This window comes from Macrotis lagotis, chromosome X (genome assembly GCF_037893015.1).
Source record: "Macrotis lagotis isolate mMagLag1 chromosome X, bilby.v1.9.chrom.fasta, whole genome shotgun sequence".
NCBI lineage: Eukaryota > Metazoa > Chordata > Mammalia > Peramelemorphia > Peramelidae > Macrotis > Macrotis lagotis.
In genome coordinates, this window is record NC_133666.1 from 452,244,662 (window position 1) to 452,258,778 (window position 14,117).

General features: G+C 35.8%; 1 protein-coding gene across 2 annotated transcripts in view; it reads right to left on the minus strand.

The window, feature by feature from the left end:
• The window catches only part of TTC39C (tetratricopeptide repeat domain 39C), a 138,770-nt gene that overhangs the window by 101,019 nt on the left and 23,634 nt on the right, over positions 1 to 14,117 (minus strand). Inside the window, exon 1 of one of the 2 annotated variants that reach the window (XM_074201787.1) lies at positions 3,564 to 5,680. The exons of the other annotated variant lie outside the window; for it this stretch is intronic. The gene's annotated coding sequence lies outside the window, so the exon portion shown is untranslated. Of the gene's footprint in view, positions 1 to 3,563; positions 5,681 to 14,117 lie in introns of those variants that run through there. 2 annotated transcript variants of the gene reach the window in all.

The window sequence follows — 14,117 nt, forward strand, 5'->3', positions numbered from 1 at the left end:
TTCTCCTCTTCCCCCAGAGACTACAGGTCAGGAAGAAGAGGCTACAATGGTTTGGCCTCTAGCTCTCTTCCCTCTCATACTGACTGGAGGCTGGGGATCAAGCAGGAAGAAGACTCATGAAGATGAGGCAGAAAATAAGCAGGGTACATTGGTATAATGTTCTCTTCTCTTCTTTCTTTCTCTCCTCTTCCCTCCAGTGGCTGGGGGTCATGCACAAACCATCTAAGCTATAACTTTCCTCTTGTTATTCTATACCAGGAATTCCCTATACTGATGAAATCATAAGTCTTTGTTTACTCCCACTCCTGAAAAGTAGGACAACTGGGCTGTAAATATTAAACCTTATAACTTAATGTCCTGTCCCCAATAGGCAAAGAGAATATAAGAATCAAGAGACTTAAAAGAGATGGAATTAAGAGTAGAAAGGTAAAATAGCAAGGAAGGAAACAATACAACAATACGTCAGCCAGCATGAAACTGCAACAAACAAGAGGAGACCAAATCCTAATTTAAAAAAAAAAGAAAGGTGAGGAAAAGAATCCTTCAGAAATGTAACACTTGGGAGCTAAAGGTAGAGGGGCAGAGCTGGTGGAAAGAAAAAGTGTTATAGGCAAAGTAAAAGTTATTCATAAATAAGTTGTTTGAGGATAGGACACCCAGTAAATTCTATAATATTTCTATTAGAAGGAACTAACCTAAAGGAAGTAGGTTTCAAATCAAATCAATTTAAATCCCATTCCACTGGCAATCTCATGGGAGGGAGGGCTTTTGGTAACCTAAGTGAACTTTTCTTTTAAAGAGTATGTATGTGTGCAAATATACATATATGTATGTGTGTGTATGTATAGCTAAAGTACATATTGTTGTTTGTCCTTCATTCTTGAAGAGGACCATATCACAAGGGAGGTGATGCCATGACAAGCATATGAATTGGATTGGATGTGTGTGTGTGGGGGGGGGCTGTGCTAAGTCACAACCTCACTTTCTCCTCCAGAGTCATTGGGGTCCAGTGGCCAGATATGAATCTGGACAACTGGAGATGGCCCTGGATGTGAGGCAATCAAGGTTACATGACTTGTCCAAGGTCACACAGCTAATAAGTGGCAAGTGTCTGAGGTTGCATTCAAACTCTCATCCTCCTGACTCCAGAGTTAGTTCTCTATCCACTGTGCCACATAGCTGCCCCCAAATAAATCAGACGTATATACAAATGACTTTGCAATTTTAAAAGAAAAAAAACATTTTGATCAGAATTTATTATTTTAATGAACAGGATTTTTAAACATTTTATTCCCCCCCCCAAAGAAATCCTAGACTTCTCCCTTTCTCTACTGCCCCATCATTTGCTTAAAAGAAAATTGCTGCTAGGCAGGTTCTATCTTACAAAAGAAGGAAGGTGGTTGGTAGTGGTTGGTGGGGATGGTTTTAATGAAAGACCAGGTAGTTCAGTCTAATCAACAAACAAAAGCTTAATTTTTTTTTCTAATAGATTATGTATGATTGTCCACTCCTTTAGACTTTTACAGGTTTGAAATAAGGTACTTTACTTAAGAGTGAAGGAGTAGAGGCGGCTAGGTGGCATAGTGGATAGAGCACCGGCCCTGGAGTCAGGAGTACCTGGGTTCAAATCCGGTCTCAGACACTTAATAAATACCTAGCTGTGTGGCCTTGGGCAAGCCACTAACCCCATTTGCCTTGCCAAAAAAAAAAAAAAACAAACCCTAAAAAAAAAAAAGAGTGAATGAGTGGTAAAAACCAATTATAGTTTTCTCCACTGCACTAATTTATTCACTTTTAGAGAATTTTTATTATCTCTCCATTTGTTTAAAGATGCAACCCAAAGTTTACACCTCTCACTATATTTTAAGCATAGTTCTGCCTTTGATATGCATTTCTATTAATCAATGACTTCACATAATAGTAAACTAGGGGATTATGTACTTAACACTTTTATTTACTATATAAAATACCAGTAAAATAAATTGTTCTCACTCAAATTCCAGTAATTGAAATTTTTTTTTTTTAGGTTTTTGCAAGGCAAGTGGGGTTAAGTGGCTTGCCCAAGGCCGCACAGCTAGGTAATTATTAAGTGTCTGAGACCGGATTTGAACCCAGGTACTCCTGACTCCAGGGCCGGTGCTCTATCCACTACGCCACCTAGCCGCCCCGAGTAATTGAAATTTACTGGAAATAGGGTCTGTTTCATGGCACATTGAAATCTTTTGTCAGAAGAATGATAGTTGAAATTATTTTCACTTAATTCTTTAATGGATAAAAGAATGGGAAATAACCATCTAGAAATTTTTACCAACCCAAGTAGCTCTACCCTAAACACCCAGAACAATACATACCATCTTACTGTCAAGTATTGAAATCTGAGTAACTTCCTACATCAAACTCTGTCTTAATTAAAACTCTATACAAACAGTCCATTATTTGTCACTATGTTCTTGCTGGTATCTGCAGTTAGGTACCAAGGATGGACAGTGTTTTATTTATCTTTCTTCCCCAAAAGTTTATAATTTACACAGGGAGAGGAGAGATATCCAAATAAGTATAATTATAGAAAGATATGATCAAGGACCAAATGAGATAAAAAATACTAAGAGTTCAAAGTTTTTGACTGAGAGATGAATAGAAGCAGGTTTCACTCAAGGATACACAAATAAAGGTAGAAAAGAATTTTAGCACACAATTAGCGTTTTGCTGATGTAATCTAAGTAACCTATTACTTCTCCCTTCCTTGAAAACTCAAATATTAAGGCACTATTATATTGCAGTTGAATATCAAAGGGGCTATTGTGAACTGAGAAGTTCTATAAAAACTGTTTAATTGAACAAATAGGATATTGTATACCCACAAATAGAATAATTTGTTTAATAATAATTCTGTTTTTAAAGACAATTTCCAAAAAAATGAAGTAAAAATGACACTGTAAAGATATAATCAATTGAATAAATATTAAGCTCTATGAAAATAAGCTTTAATAGTGTAGAGGAATTTGGACTGAATGCTAAAAATATTATTTTCTGGGAAAATGTTTTTAAACTAGCCATTACCAATGATATCTAAGGAAAACAACTTAGGATTATCTAAATAATTAAAAAATAAAGATTTCCTTCAAAATAAATGATTCTCTTAATAAATAGGGAAATACGTTATTTACATACTTTTAAATAAAGACACATTCTTGAAATATACAAATGCATTTAAATTTCAAAATAACATACATGAATACTTATCATTTTTCATCATCATGCTAATGATATTACTGTCTAAGAATACTAGCCTTTTCAATAGAGTGAGATAGGTTAAATAAGTGTTTTTTAAAAAGTTTTAAGACCATAACTATAAATCAATAAAGGTAATGAATAATGCAGATAAGGAAAAAATGATGGTAGCTACAGTTGAGTTATAATTTAAACTATCACTTATTACAAAGTGAGGAAAATAGTTAGATGTCACCTCTATTTTCCCACCTGGAAAGAGAAAAAAAAGAAAATGAAACATCAAATTTTTGTCATGTAACTATTTTAATTTGCCTTAAATTTTAAAATCTTACCCCCTAAGTCACTCCTTCCCATGATCAACCACCATCATCCTCTCCCAGTCTTAGATCCTTGGAATCTGAGACTTCTGTTTCCTCTTCTCTCCATATTCAATTCATCACCAAATTCTTTTGCTGCTTCTTTTGCAATCTGTTCCTGGCTCTCTCTCTTTTTTAAATTAATTCTAGTCACTTCCTTTGTTCCAGATTCTTATTACTTCATAACTGGGCTACTGTAATAGGACCTAGCAGATCTCTCTGTTACTTCTCTCCAATGCACTCTAAGCAGCTGCTCAAACCATACTTCCTAAATATAGTTTTCATCATGTCACTCTGCTAAAGCTAACAAAGGCTTTCCAGAGCTCAGCTTAACAAATATAACTACTAGTCCTGACTTTCAAGGTCCTCCAACAATGTACCACTTCATCGACAATTTTATTTATAGCTCTTCCCTGAAACAAGATTCTCTGCTGCAGCTAAGCATATCTTCAACTTCACTAACCTCCCAACCTTCATGTTGATCTGCTTGCTCTTATGCTTCCCAAAGTTCAGGTTATAATTGCTGCCATTTTGAATACCTTCCTCACTATATTAGAGATGGAAAGTCCTTAAAATTACAATCTCTATACAGATGAGAAGTTAAGTGATTTAAAATCATAAATGCAATAAATAGCAAGGTTTGGATTTAAATTCAAGTATCCTGACTCCAAACAGAACTTCCTTATCACACCTGAGCATCTTTACCGTATAAAATAGCAAACTCACATGAGGACTATCAAGAACCACAATGGGGGAAAGAGAATAGGTCATCTTAAAGAGAAAGAGAAACAATATTTCAACATTAGAGTTTTCTACAAATCACCAAAAGATAAGGAGGATAATAATGATACAAGCCAGAGGCATAATGTTAGCATCATCAGTGTTGAAGGGAGAGCTTTAACTTTTTAACTTTCTAAACACATATGATAGGAAATTAATCTTCCTGCCCTCTTTCAAAACTTATGTTACAAACACTTCATCCTTTTCAAAGCATCTTCTCTCTCTCTTCTCAAAATTAACAAACATTCCATTAATCTACAACTCTTTAACACTAATGTAAAAGATTTGCTTTGTTTCTATGAAATATGCTTCACTTGCCAACCAAGATGGCAGAGAGAAGCCCCGCACTGTTCTAATGTCTCCTGGCCTTCCCTAAGAACTAATATGAATCAAGCCTAACAGAATTAAGAATTAACAGAATTCAGATCCACAAAATCCAGAAGAGCAAAGGAGAATAACATCTCCCAACAAGGTCTGTCTCAGGGGAATGTGGGTGAGCTGGGGGAAGAGAGCAGAGAGCTGGTGCAAGGACAGTAGGGCAAGTCCCAGGTCTAACCTGAGAACAGCCATGGAAGTTTTGGCTTTGGAAGTGGGCAGGAGAGCTCCAGTGAGATTGGAGGAAAAGTTCTAGTGCAGTGGGTAGGAGAGCTCCATACAGCAGCTAGACATCAATCCAGTCAGCTCCACTGGCCTGAAGACCAGGGCCATGAGCCTCATATTATTCAGTTTAGTGACCCCCATGATTGTGGGAGAAAGGGTCTCTTCCCAGAACAAACCCAGAAACAACCCCCTCCCCCTCCAGGATCAGGTCTGAGCAGCAGATGACTCTCAGTACTGAATGAATAATAAGATTAAGTATATAGCTCAAGGACCCAGCCCACATTGCTCAAAGATTATTCCGACCCTGCTGCTACCTGCATTCCTTAGACATAGGGAGTGGGCCACAAATCAAGGTCACAGACACTCCAAGAACAACTTCCTGGCTGGCCCACTTGAAATTACTTAAAACCAGTGAGCAAAGCGTCTAGGGTTTTCAAAACCAAAGGTTGGTGAACCAGTCCCTCCCCCAACACAACATCCTATGAAAATGAAGAAAAATCAGCAGAAAGGAGGGGCCATTGAAAGCTACCTTGATGTCAAAGACCTTTATTCAGGGAGAGTTAGAACTTTTGAGGAGAATATGAATTGGTCTCCAACCCAGAGAGACTTTTTGGAAGAGATCAGGAAGGAGTATCAAAAAAGTAGTAGCAAAAGGTAAATAAGAAAATTCTTCTTTAAATAAAAGAATGTGGGGGCGGCTAGGTGGCATAGTGGATAAAGCACCTGCCTTGGAGTCAGGAGTAACTGGGTTCAAATCCGGTCTCAGACACTTGATAATTACCTAGCTGTGTGGCCTTGGGCAAGCCACTTAACCCCATTTGCCTTGCAAAAACCTAAAAAAAAAAATAGAAGAATGTAATCTGTGGAAACTAATGACTTCACGAGACAACAAGAATCTGTTAAACAAAACCAAAAAATAAAAAAAAATAGAAGAAAATGTAAACTATCTCATAGGCAAAACTACTGACTGGAGATGGATCCAGGAAAGACATCCTAAGAATCATTGGGCTTCCTTAACACACTGAAGATAAAAAAAAAAGCCTGGAGTCAATATTATAGGATCTTTTGAAGGAAAATTGCACTGATATTATGAAACCAGAGGACAAAAATAGTTATTGAAAGAATTCATCGATCCCTTCCTTAAAGGGATCCCAAAATGAAAAGCCAAAAGAACATTGTGGGCAAATTCCAGAACTATCAGATAAAAGAGAAAATCCTGCAAGCAGCAAGAAAGAAACAATTTAGACACCAAGAAGCGACACTAAGGATTACACAGAACTTGGATGCATCATAGAAAGGCCTGGAATACGAAATTCTGAAGAGCAAGAGAACTTGGAATGCAGCCAAACATAAGCAATCACATTACTATCCTGCAAAACTGAGCATTCTCTTTCAAGAGAAAAGATGGACATTTAATGAAAAAGACTTCCAACTTTCCTGATGAAAAGACCAGAGTTAATAGGAAATTTGCACTTCAAATAGGAGACTGAAGAGACACAAAAAAAGGAAAAAAGGGAAAAGAAAAAAATTGCTATCCAATAAGATGAAACTGGTTATATCCCTACCTGGGAAAAAGATTCTTATAATTCCTGAGAATTGTAACTCTACTGGAGAGAATATATTAGCCAGAAGTAATGGACACTTGTCTGTGACTCTGATAGAATGATTTAAAAAAAATATCTCCTTAAAAGGGGGGGGGGTGCAGCTAGGTGGCATAGTGGATAAAGCACCAGCCCTGAAGTCAGGAGTACCTGAGTTCAAATCCCGTCTCAGACACTTAATAATGACCTATCTGTGTGGCCTTGGGCAATCCACTTAACCCATTTTCCTTGCAAAAAAACCTAAAAAAGGGGGGGGCAGTAAAGAGAAGGGAAGATGGGAGGAGATTGAATGGGGTAAATCACATTACATGAAGAGGTTCAAAGGACCTATTGCAATAGAGGGGAAGGGAGGAGGTATGAGAATTGTCTGGATCTCACTCTCATCAGATTTGGCTCAAAGAAGGATTAACATACACATACTCAGTTAAGTTAAGAAACTTACCATACATTTCAAATATTAAAAGGGGAAAGGGGGAGGGGAGGAAAAGAGGAACTAAAAGATGGAAGGGAAGGAAGGATGGACAAAGGGAAGAAAGATAGGAGAGGGGATGGATATAAGAGGGCAAATACATTGAAGGAGGTGGTATTCAGAAGTAAAATACTGGGGAATATGGATAAACTGAAAAAAGGGGAAGAATACAAACAGAGGGAATTAGTATGGAGGCCAATAAAGAATAGTTATAACTTTGAATGAGAATGGGATGAAATCTCCTATAAAACATAAGCAAATAGCAGAGTGGATTAAAAACCAGAATCCTATAATATGCTACTAACAAGAAACTCATTTGAAGCAAAGATAGATATAGAGGTAAAGGTAAAAGGTTGGAGCAGAATATATTTTGCTTTGGCTGAAGTGAAAAAGGCAGGAGTAGCAATCCTTATCTCAGACAAAGCAGTTGCTAAAATAGATCACATTAAAAGAGATAAGGAAGGGGACAGCTAAGTGGCACAGTGGATAGAGCACTGACCCTGGAGTCAGGAGGATCCGAGTTGAATCCCAGCCTCAGACACTTAATAATTACCTAGCTGTGTGACCTTGGTCAAGTCACTTAACCCCATTGCCTTGAGGGAAAAAAACAAACAAGAAATAAGGAAGGAAACATCTATTTCAGCATGTTGAGATAATCATATGATTTCTGTTAGGTTTCTTATTGACATAGTCAATTATACTAGCAGTTTACCTAATATTGAACTAACTCTGCATTCCTAGGAAAAATCTTGCTTGGTCATAGTGCATTATCCTAGTGATAATTTGCTGTATTCACTTTGCTAAGATTTTATTTCAGACTTTTGCATCCATATTCATTAGGGAAATTAATCTGTAATTTTCTCTCTTTTGACTCTTCCTGGTTTAGGTATCAGCACCATAATGTTATCATAGAAGGAGTTAAGTATTGTTCCATCTTCAACTATTTTTCCAAAGAGTTTATATAGAATTGGAACCAATTGCTCCTTAAATGTTTGATAGAATTCACTTTTGAATCCATCTGACCCTGGATATTTTTCTTAGGGAGTTCAATGATAACTTGTTGAATTTCTTTTTCTGAGATAGGGTTATTTAGGTATTCAATTTCCTCTTCATTTAATCTGGGCAACTTATATTTTTGTAAATATTCATTCATTTCATTTAAATTATCAAATTTATTGACATGCAGTTGGGCAAAATAATTCTGAATTATTATTTTAATTTCTTCCTCATTGGTGGTGAGTTCAACTTTTTCATTTATGATACTAGTAATTTGGTTTTCTTCTTTCTTTTTTTTTTTAAGGGAATGCGATCATTTATTGTGTCTGTTCAGAGTTTGCAAGTTTGGGATGTTGGAGTCTTAAGAGACAGTTAGACATTGTTTTTTTTATATTATTTTTAGGATTTTACAAGGCAAATGGGGTTAAGTGGCTTGCCCAAGGCCACACAGCTAGGTAATTATTAAGTGTCTGAGGCTGGATTTGAACTCAGGTACTCCTGACTCCAGGGCTGGTGCTCTATCCACTATGCCACCTAGCTGCCCCACTCTTCTTTCTTTTTTTAATTAAAATTGATAAACCTTTGGTTAATTTGTTTTTTTTTTCATAAAAACAGCTCTTGGTTTTATTTATTAGTTCAATAGTCTTCTTGGTTTTGATTTTATTAATTTCTACTTTAATTTTTAGAATTTCTAATATGATATTTAATTGGTTGTTTTTTTATTTATTCCTTCTCTAATTACTTTAGGTGCATGCTTAGTTCATTGATTTCTTCTTTCTCTATTTTATTCATGTAAGCAATTAAAAATATAATATATTCCTTAATAATTGCTACAGCTGTATCCCATAAGTTTTGATATTTTGTGTCCTTATTGCCATTATCTAGGATGAAATAATTAATTCTACCTATAATTTGTTGTTTGATCCACTCATTCTTAAAAATGAGGTTAGTTAGTTTCCAATTAGTTTTAGGTCTGTCCACCATGGCCCATTACTGCACGTGAATTTTATTGAATTGTGATCTGAGAAGGAAGTATTCACTATTTCTGCCTTTCTGCATTTGATTATAAGGCTTTTATGCCTTAGTACATGAACAATTTTTGTGTAAGTGCTATGTACCGCAGGAAAAAACAAGTATTATTTCTTTCTATGCTCATTCAATTTTCTCCAAAGGTCTATCTTGTCTAGATTTTTGTCTTCCTGTAACTCATTCAGCTTTTCCTCTTAAGAAACTGGATGCTATACCACTTGGTGCATACATATCTAGTATTAAAATTGCTTCATTCTCTATAGTACCTTTTAAGAGCTGGGATAAGAAGTCTCCCAGTTATCATGGCAGAAACTTGGCTTAGACCAACATCTCACACCCTATACCAAAATAAGATCAAAATGGGTACAGTATTTGGACATAAAAAGACAATATTATAAGAAAACTAGGAGATCACGGAATAGTTTACCTATCAGACCAAAGAAGAGAGATGGAGAACATCATTAAAAAAAATTAGATAAATTTCATAAAATTAAAAAGTTTTTGCACAAATAAAACCACTATAATCAAGATCAAGAGAAATGTAGTAAATTGGGAAACAATTTTTACAACTAGTATTTCTGACAAAGGACTCATTTCTAAAATATAGAGAACTGAGTCAACTTTATTTTTTAAAAAAAGCCATTCCTGAACTGACAAATGGTCAAAGGATATGCAAAGGCAATTTACAGATGAGGAAATCAAAGCTATCCATAGACATATGAAAAACTGTTCTAAAATCATTACTGATTACAGAAATGCAAATTAAGTAGCTCTGAGATACCATCTCACACCTTCCAGATTGGTCACTATGACCAGAAAGGACAGCTCAATGTTAGAAAGGATTTGGGAAATCTGGGACATTAATACATCATGGGTGGAGCTGTGAACTCATTCAACCTTTCTGGAGAGCAATCTGGAATTATGCCCAAAGGGCAATAAAAATGTGCATACCCTTTGATCCAGCAATACCACTACTGGCTCTATACCCTGAACAGATCATGAAAAAGGGTCACTTGTACAAAAATATTCATAGCAGCCCTGTTTGTGGTAGCAAAGAACTGGAAATTGAGTGAATGTCCATTAATTGGGGAAGGCTGAACAAGTTGTGGTAAATGTACATTATGGAACACCACTGTTCTATTTGAAACCAGGTGGAATGGGAATTCAGGGAAGACTGGAAGGATTTGCATGAACTGATACCGAACAAGATGACCAGAACCAGAAGGACATTGTATACCATAACAGCAATGTGGGATTGATGATAAATCTTAATGGATTTGCTCATTCTATCAGTGCAACAATCAGGCACAATTTTAGAGTACCTGGGACGGAGAATAACATCTGAATCCAGAGAAAGAATTGTGGACTATGAACAAGGACCAAAGTCTATTACCTTCAATCAATTTTTTTAAGTGTCTTATGTACTAAATAATTTTGCTATCGCTAACAATTTATTTTCTCCTCAAGGATATGATTTCTCTCTCAACACATTCAATTTTGATCAATGTATAGCATGGAAACAAGGTAAAGATTATCAGACTGCCTTCTGTGGGGGCATAGGGGATGGAAGGGAGGAAGGGGGTCAAACTGTAAAATTCAAACCTTGCAAAAAACTACTATTATATATAATTGAAAACAAAATCTTCATAATTAAAAAAAAGAAATATGCCTTGGTATACCTAGAGAATCCCAAAAAATTATTTTAAAAACTACCAGAAATGATTAGCAACTTTAGCAAAGTAACAGGATATAAAATAAAATCTCATAAATCCTCAACATTTCTACATATGACTAGCAAGATACAGCAGAAAGGGGCAGCTAGGTGGCACAGTGGATAGAGCACTGGCCCTGGAGTCAGGAATACTTGAATTCAAATCTGGCCACAGACACTTAATAATTACATAGCTGTGTGGCCTTGGGCAATCCATTTAACTTCATTGCCTTGCAAAAAAAAAAAACAACTAAAAAAAAAGGTACAGTAGAGAGAGAAAGAAAAATCCCATTCAAAGTAACCTCAGATAATATAAAATACCTGGGAGTCTACCTGTCAAGGGCAGACTCAAAACCTTTTTGAAACAATTACAAAACACTTCTCACACAAATAAAATCAGATTTAAATAACTGGGCAAACATCAACTGTTTATGGATAGGTCAAGCTAATATAATAAAAATGACAATTCTACCAAAACTAGTTTAGTGCCCTACCAAATCAAAATTCCAAAAAATTACTTTAATGAGTCAGAAACAGTTATAAATAAATTTATATGTAGAAATAAAAGTCAGGAATTTTCAGGGATTCAATGAAAAAAAAGTGCAAAATAAGGTGGGGCTTAGCCTTACCAGATCTAAAATTATATTATAAAGCATCAGTCATCAAAACTGTCTGGTACTGGCTAAGAAATAGAATGGTGGATTAGTGGAATAGACTAGGTGCAATAGCAGAAAAGGATTATAGTAATATGCTGTTTGATAAACCCAAAGAGTCCAGCTATTGGGATAAAAACTCTCTCTTCCACTAAAAACTGTTGGGAAAATTGAAGTTAGTATGGAAGAAACTTAGATTTAGACCAACACTTCACACAATATACGAAGATAAGATCAAAATGGATACAGGATTTAGACATAAAAGACAATATTATAAGCAAACTAGAAGATCAAGGAGTAGTTTACTCCTGTCAGATCTATGGAAAGGGAAGCAGTTTATGATCAAGGAAGAGATGGAGAACATCCTTAAAAACAAACTAGATTATTTCGATTACATTAAATTAAAAAGCTTTTGCATAGACAAAACCATTGTAATCAAGGTCAAAAGAAATGCAGTAAATTGGGAAACAATTTTTACAACTGGTATTTCTGACACAGGACTCATTTCTAAAATATACAGAGAACTGAGTCAAATTTTGAAAAAAACAAGCCATTCCCCAATTGACAAATGGTCAAAGGATTTGCAAAGGCAATTTACAGCTGAGGAAAACAAAGTGATCCATAGTCATTTTGAAAAATTGCTCCAAGTCATTACTTATTGGAGAAATGCAAATTAAAGCATCTCTGAGATACCACTTCAACACCTCTCAGACTGGCCAATATGACCAAAAAGGACAATGATCAATGTTGGAAGAGATATGGAAAATCTGGGACACTAATTGTTGGTGGAGCTGTGAATTCATCCAACCTTTCTGGAGAGCAATTTGGAATTATGCCCAAAGGGCAACAAAAATGTGCATACCTTTGATCCAGCAATCCCACTACTGACTCTATACCCTGAAGAGATTATGAAAAAGGGTAAAAACATCACTTGTACAAAAATATTCATGGCAGCCCTATTTGTGGTGGCAAAGAATTGGAAATTAAATGAATGTCCTTCAACTGGGGAATGACTTAATAAACTATGGTATATGTATGTCATGGAACACTATTGTTCTATTAGAAACCAGGAGGGATGGGAATTCAGGGAAGCCTGGAAGGATTTGCATGAACTGATGCTGAGCGGGATGAGTAGAACCAGAAAAACACTGTATACCCTAACAGCAACATGGGGGGTGATGATCAACTTTAAATGGACTTGCTCATCCCATCAGTGTAATAATTAGGGACAATTTTGGACTATATGCAATGGAAAATACCATCTGTATCCAGAGAAAGAATTGTGGAGTTTGAACAAAGACCAAAGACTATTGCCTTCAATTTAGGGAAAAAAACCCATTATCTTATTATGTAATTTTGCTATCTCTTATACTTTATTTTTCTTCCTTAAGGATATGATTTCTCTCTCATCACATTCAACTGAGATGGGGAGGGAAGCAAGAATGGGGGAAAATTATAAAACTCACAATAAATAATAATCTTTCAAATAAAATCTTTCAAAAAAGAGGAAAAAAAGAAATATGCTTTACTTGTTACTTGGTCATAGCAATCATCATGTTGAAGATGTTGATGAGTATCTCTCAAGAAAATGAGGTTCATCTTTGAAAAGCATGCATATAGTTTGTGTCTGGGACAATGTGCAATGTCTTTATGGCTTGGAGGGACTTGGTAGAGCTCATGCTTCACTGGATTAGCTCTTCAAAACCTGGCATCACATCACAATGAACAAGAGAGTAGGAATATGTCTTCAGTAAATTCTGTCATAAAGGAAATATGATCTTTCTGTTGACTTATGTTATAAAAAATGAAATATATTCCCGTAGATAAATTTCCCTGAAAATTGGACCTTTGTCAAGGAACTTAGATGTGCTGTGCCACAGCAGCATTATTCTTACTAAAGAGAATGCACTGATCACTTCTCCAATTCTCAAGTGTTTCCTCTAACACTACTTACTACTTTCAACACCTTAATTCATCTATTCTGCCACAAAACTTTAGAACCTAATGTTAAGGGGTTTTGCAATGAAACTTAAAAAGAAGTAAACTGATGCAGTTCTCTCCAAGCAAGATATCCTTACAGGGGCACACAACCTGATAGTAGTCAGTGGACTGCCTTCATTTATGTCAAAGATTCAGAACTGAAGATGGAACTCATTTTTATAAGCAAGGTACAAAGAACAAAATAAAAAACCATGTAAATGGCCAACATTACAGAAGTAAGACATTATCATTGGTTATCTCAAGTTAATTGGGCAGAGTACCACAGGGATGAAGATCACTTCTCTCTGCAGGGAATGCTTTTATGAATTTTGTGGGTTCTAGCTGCATCCTGAGGTTACCAATAAGGGCCCAGTTTTATAGACTTACCGGCAACTCAAGGATTAGACCAGATCATCTTTTTGGAAAATACGACAAGGTCAATTAATTCAACTTCTCAAGGATAATACACAAATTTTACAGGAAATGCTGATATAATGTTTCTTGAGAGTACTGAGAGCAGTTTTTTCTATTAACAGTGATTGTGGGAAAGCTAATCTAAACAGAGAGAAAGGACTGAATCTTTGGATTCCCGGTTTTTTGCTCTGATGGAGAAGAGCCTTAGAATACAAAATACAGTTACAGAGAAAATCACTTACAGAGTAATATCAACAATAAAATCAATATACATTTTCACTGGAAATCCCAGGTTCC